At 36.7% G+C, this 6,921-nt stretch overlaps 1 non-coding gene across 1 annotated transcript; it reads right to left on the minus strand.

Moving 5' to 3' along the window:
- Positions 1-452: 452 nt before the first annotated feature.
- LOC125394659 (U6 spliceosomal RNA) lies at positions 453-558 on the minus strand. The gene has a single exon (XR_007230287.1). It is a non-coding gene; the product is annotated as a U6 spliceosomal RNA (small nuclear RNA).
- Positions 559-6,921: the final 6,363 nt, after the last annotated feature.

Raw genomic sequence — 6,921 nt, forward strand, 5'->3', positions numbered from 1 at the left:
CTAATTTTAAGCCATGGTGATCTGATAAGATACATGGGTTATTCTATTTTATTTTTATCTGTTGATGCTTGTTTTGTTACCTAGTATGTGGCTAATTTTTGAGAAGATTCCATGAAGTAATGAGAAGAAGATACATTCTTTTATGTTTGGATGGAATGTTCTATGGGTGTCTTTTAAGTCCATTAGAGTCATAACATCTGTTAATTCCCTTATTTCTCTGTTAATATTCCATTTTACAGACCTGTCCATTGGTGAGAGTGGGATATGAAGTCTCCCACTATTAATGTGTGGGGTTTAATGTGTGAATTAAGCTTTAGAAGTGTTTCTTTTATATATGAGGGTGCTCTTGTATTTGTGGCATAGATGTTCAGTATTGAGATTTTCTCTTGATGGATTTTTCCTGTGACAAATATGAAGTGTCCTTCTTTGTCTCTTTTGATCGATTTTAGTTTAAAAATATGGAACTCTTTTTGAATTTACGTGTCACCCTCACTCAGAAGCCATTCTTATCTTTTCTGTATCATTCCAATTTTAGTGTATGTGCTGCTGTTCTTACACTGTTTCCTGTCTCTTGATTAAATAATTATTTTTCCTACATGGATTTTTACAAAAGAGAATTTCGTTTTGTAGGGTATTGCTATGATTTTGTCTGGAATTACATGTAAGTTATACATAACATTTTGTTATAACTGGATATTATTTTCCATTTGGTTTCATAATGAAAGATTAAAGATGTATAGTAATTTTACATACACATACACACAGATAATTTTTTTTTTTTTTAGAGACTGGGTTTCACCAAGTTGACAGGCTGACCAGAAACACATAATTCTGCCTCTTGAATGCTGAGATTCCAGTTATACAGAACTATTATTTATTTCAAGGTCTATTCTTATTATTAAACAATGCAATTGTAGATTTTCTGAAAATATGGCTAGTTTATCATTTCAGTACATAGTTATAGAATCATTGGCTGTTTTGCTTTCTGGAAATGGTTGAAACTGTGCCCACAAGACATGCTGGCCTGTTGTAATTGAATTCACTGTCATTCTTTATCACATTTCTATAAACTTTTATAAGATACCATTTTCAGGCTATCATAATTTCATCCAGTTCTAGTTATCAAAATTCCTTTGCCTTAGTTTCTATTATACTTATTTGTTTCTGATAGAAATTTGCTAAAAAGTTTTACTATATTGTTATGGGGTAGCTTTTTTGTGCACTGTGAAGATGTGTCTTTGAAAAGGTACCTTTTGATTGGTTTAATAAAAGGCTGACTGGCCAATAGCTAAGCAGCAGGAGGTGAGGCAGGAAAGTCAAACTGAGAGAACACTGGGAAGAAGGGTGGAGGTAGAGGCAGCCATGAGGAGATGTGGAGAGAAGCAAGATGAACATGCCATACTGAAAAAAGTTACTGCCAAGTGGCAGAACTTAGATAAGAAATATGGCTTAATTTAAGTTGCGAGAGCTAGTTAGTAATAAGCCTAAGCTACCTACCGAGAATTTATAATTAATATTAAGTCCCTGTGTGGTTATTTGGGAGCTGGCTGGTGGGACAGAACTGTTCAGTGGTCCTGACAATACACTCTGTCTACACCGTACAAATAGATTTCAAACTTCTTAAAATTCAAGCAAATCTTACATTTTGTATTTCAACCCGGAGTTGTTAAGTTGATACACATTCAGTTTTTAAAAATTACTTGCAAGACCACATCTTAGGAAATTACATGGCAACTTTTGTTATTCAATTTTGTTTTTAAATGAGATTTTATTTTTCCTAACAAGCAAGCCAATATTGTTTCAACCTCTTCCATTACTATGACATATCTTTTAAACACCTTTGTCTTTAAACTTTATGCAAGTTTTTGTTCAAGTTACAATACTTATACTACTTGAATGTACCTGCCAAATTCATTTACTCCACACTAAGAATTTGGTAGGTGAATATTCTCTTCAGTTTGCTTTTCAATTAGCATAAATAGTAAATTCAATTTTTATTCAAATCTGTACTTCTTAATTTTTATGTTTCCTACTAAGCAATAGTAAATATTTTAGCATAATTCCCCAATGAGTAATTTGTGATGTTTCTCATTTAGTTATTTTATCCAGTAAGTTGATAACTCCACTTTTATGATACACAAAGTTATTTGAAAAGTACATTTAATTTACTTCATGAGGGTATTTTAGCATATTCAATGATTTTTTTTCCTCCCGTTTTCCTATCTGCTGATCAGTTTTGTGGGTTTAGCTAGACTAGACAACAGCAGAGAGATGATGCAATGCTTTTTCAGGGTATGTCTGAGAAGGTGTCTCTTCCCAGATCAGCTCTGGCATCAGTGGGGGTAAATAAGGAAGATGTGCCATCACCAGTGTGGGTAGGGGCATCATTCAGCTTGTATGTTGCCCACATGTGTAGGTACACAATGCAGAGTGAGGGGTAATCTTGCCTCTCTGGAGCCTGCACAACAACCTCCTCAGGACTCTGTGGGAACTCACACATCTCCTCCTCAAGCACCTCTGGTGTGATAAAGGCACTTGTTACCAGGCCTGACAACCTGAGTTAGTTCATTCATCGGCTCCCACATGATGGAGAGAACCAACATGTCATAGGTCACAGATATATGTGCATGTACACACACACACACACACACACACACACATACACACACACACAATTAAAATGTAATGTAAAACATTTTAAGAGAGTGGCTTATAGATAAATGATCTCAGGCATAACTCTGAAAATACTACCTTTTATGCACTTACTGCTGAATAGCAGTTTAATTAAGTATGAATTCTTTGTTGATAATTTTCTTGTTCCTTCCATCTGTGCTTAGGCATAATTATTGAAATACACTGATGTAAACGGGAAGCCTATTTCCTGCTTGATTGTGATTTCTAAGGAGTTTATCTTGGTAGTTCTGACAGATTCCACGAGTGTCATTTTATCTCAGAAGTGCTGAGATAAGCATTCTGAACCTATGTGTGGAACTTATTAATGAATCCCTGCATCCTCTTGACTTCTGTAGCTCCATTAGTTTTTTACCTCTCCAATTGTCCTAACCCTCCAAGCTACCCTACTGGAACTTCTTCGCTGATTTATATTAAGTTTTTGAAATGTATTCTCAGTGAGTCCCTTCTTTCTCCTTCCTTTTAGTTATCTTGTAATTGTTTCCATTTTTATCTCTTATGTATACTACATTTTATTTAAATGCTGTTCTTTTTACAGTTTGTGGATAACGCTGGGGAAGGACCCTTTTGTATGTTGTGAACATATGCTTGTCTCATTGGTTGATAATAAAAGCTGATTTGCAGGCAGAATAAGGCTGGGTAAGAAAGTCAAATGGAGATACAGGGGGAGGGCTGAATCAGGCAACACTATGCAGCTGCCTAAGGAAAGAGATGTCAGAGAACCAGTAAGCCATGAGCTGTGTGGTGATGTATAGATTAATAAGAATGGATTAATTTAAGTGTAAGGGCTAGTTAGTAATAACCCTGAAATATAGGTCAAATATTCTGTAATTAATGTAAACTATTGTGTGATTATTTAAAATCATGCAGTTGGGACAAAAGAAAATCTCTGCCTTCATTTACAGGATACTTAAACAGTCTTTTCTATTCTTTGTTTATTAAAGCTAGCCATGTTTCATTTTATCTTGACAGTTCTTAACACATCCTACTTTAAAACTCTAGCTCTGGCTGGCCGGTGGTGGTGCACGCCTTTAATTCCAGCACTCAGGAGGTAGAGACAGGTGGATCTCTGTGAGTTCGATGCCAGCCTAGTCTAGAGCTAGTTCCAGGACAGGCTCCAAAGCTACAAAGAAAGTCTGTTTTGAAAAAACCAAAAGAAAAAAAGAAAGAAAGAAAGAAAAAAGGAAAAAAAACCCACAAAAAATCCTCTAGCTCTGACTTTTTAAAGAAAGCTCAAATTAATTATAATGGTCTCAAATTTATTCTTGGTTATATTTTAGCGTTCTTTTACTTTTCTTTCTTTTCATTTTCTTTCTTTCTTTTTTCTTTTTTCCCCTGGCTTTTAAAGACAGGTTTTTTATGTAGTCCTGGCTGTCCTGGAACTTACTCTGAACATCAGGCTGGCCTCGAACTCACAGGGATCTGCCTGCCTCTGTATCCCAAGTGCTGGAATTAAAGGTGCGCATCACTACTATTCTGGTAGTATTCTATTTCTTTATGCGTTTATAATTTTCACCTCTTTTTTATCTTCTTTTTCTGACTTTAGCCTTCCCCTACTACTTATCAGTATTACATTTGTGTGTGTGTGTGGTCATGTATGTGCTGATGCAGCTGTGTGGGCACATGTGTGTATGTGATAGACAGATCAGCCAGTCACAGCATTGAAGTATCATCCAATCATAGACTCCCAGCAGATCACAACATACTCATGTAGGGCAAATGTTAACTATGTCAACTGTATCCAATTACATGTTTTTATTTTATTTTTTTAATGTGCCTTCCTTTGGCTATATACATAATCAACACATGTGGTGGAATAAAGCATTTAGAACTGAATCATTTTTATAAATGATTTTTATGAATGATACATAGCTTTAGAATTTTTTTCCAAATTTATCACTGACTATTTTCTTTGCATTTTGTGTGCACTGAGAGACTAGCTCCTTGGGAAAGACCTGGGGTGCTTGCTCTTAGTTCCAGAATTTGGGAGGTGAAAGCACTTGGGTTAGAGTTCAGGGTCAATTTCAGCTACCTGGCAAGTATGAGGCCAGCCTGGACTACAGAAAGTTTCTCAAAAAGCAAAAATAAACAAGAACTATTATTTTATGAAAAGTGTCATAGATCCAGCAACAGCATTTAAGTTTTCTCAAGTCGACTCCCAAGGAGCTTTTTTGGGTCTTTCTTGCATTTCTTTCCAAACAATGCAAGCTGCTAAAATAAAATGGCTTCATTTCCAGTGTCACCCATCGCATGCACAACGTTAACTTTTCCTTCCAAACGGATATTGCCCGGTGGTCATTTTACACTGTAAAATTGGGGTTGACATTTACAACAGCAAAGGGTACGGTACATCCGGGGGACATGAAGGTAGAACCGTCAGAATTTAAAAAGCAGTGTGGCAGATCATACAGTTGGAAGAAGAGTTTATAGGGATCAAATGTCATGTGTTCTATGCAGTATTTTTCTCTCCTTGTCTGTCTTGCTTAGTGTGAAAATAATTCTTTAGCGTATAAAATACCAAGTCATTTTAAATGCCTTCTGGATACAAATCTAACATATAATCCTGCAATTTGCAAGACTCTCTTATTTACTGTCTGCTTCTATCTTAAAAACAACTTATTATTATTGTGTGTGCCATAGGACTTGTGGCGAGGTTAGCAGGCAACTATATGGAGTGGTTCTTTCCTCTTCCACTTTTCCATGAGTTCCGGAAACTCTCCTTGGAAAGCTTGCGAGACCATCGCTTTTCCCAGGCATTGTCTGGCTAGTTTCCTGTTTTTCTTGTTTGTTGTTGTTTTTATTTAGCAGGGGAAGTCACATTGATTCTAGTTATAAAGAGAAGACTAAAGATTTGAGCTGCTCTACAGAGCAATTTAATCTCAATAATCAACTAGCTAAATAGATATCATTCAGAGGCAAAGACACCATGGTGCACATTTGAGAGCATTTAAGTGAACTCATTTCTAATCTCTCCCCCGTTGACAATAGGCAAATATTGATACTGGGTGCTACAATGCACAAGGCAAAAGAGAACGATTTTCATGGCTATTGAAAAAAGCCACTGGAGTCGCTTTGCCAGTTGTTGGTTCCTTTTATCTCTCTGAATTGGCTTTGTGTTTCAGGCTTTGTCTCTTATTTAGAGGCAATTTATACAGAAAAAAAGAGGCTTTCATTTGCATATTCTGTTGCATTCAAAGCATGTTTCCTTGGAAACTTTGGTTGTCTGAGACAGATGTTTACATAAACAATGTTTTCATCAAAGCTAATGCTTCCACAAAAGGGGGATATTAATAGTTTGTCTTGAATAAACACCAAGTTAGCACGAAAACACTCTACCCCAACATCTACTGGAACTGGCAGATTTAGAGACCTTTATTAAGAATATAAAATCATTTAAAAAGCCTTTTATAATAATACAAGGTTGCATGTGCTATACAACATGAAATAATACTCCTTGTACTTGGATCAGGCATAGGTCCATCCAAGCAATAGGAAGACAGAGACAGGTAGATCTCTGTGAGTTGCAGTCAGCTAGGGCTACCCAGTAAGACCCATGTTTTCAACAAAACAAAATAAAACAAGACAAATACTTTCTACTAATTGGCAACTAGCTGTTAATTAAAATGACTACTTGAGGTGAGCGAACAGTGTTGGTGACATGGGTTAGCTAGTGGTGTTTGCCTAGCATGCAATCTCCAGGTTCAATCCCCAGCACCTCCTAAACAGGATGTGATGTATACACTTGTAATCCAAGTACTTGGGAGGTCAAGCAGGAGAATCAGCACTTCAAGACAATCCTTAGGTATTGAAAAGTTTGAGGACAACCTGGGATACAAGAAATCTTGTTCCAACCAAACTAAATAAATCAATTTTAAAATAAAACTGAGCTTTAGGGACGGAAGAATAAAGACGTTTGCTAAAGCCGACAGGGCAGATGTTGCCCACAGAGGATCACTAAGATTAGAACTACAGTCGGTTCCTGTACTGGGGCAAAAGTCTGGAGTCAGGTCTGACCTTAAATAAGGAGCAGTAAGGGTTTATAGTCAAGAAGCGTTGAGCTCTGTGGTGCGGTAAGATACGGAAAGATTTGGATTCAATGACAGCTTCTCGGTAAGCTCAGGGGGCTTTCCCAGAAGCTCAGAGTCACAGAGAACTCTGCTGAGTCAAAGACCTCTGTGTTCTTATCTTAGGGATTCAAGGAATGAAACCAGGGACAATGCGACAGGGATT

This window comes from Myodes glareolus, chromosome 1 (genome assembly GCF_982192425.1).
Source record: "Myodes glareolus chromosome 1, mMyoGla1.1, whole genome shotgun sequence".
NCBI classification, from domain to species: Eukaryota; Metazoa; Chordata; class Mammalia; order Rodentia; family Cricetidae; genus Myodes; species Myodes glareolus.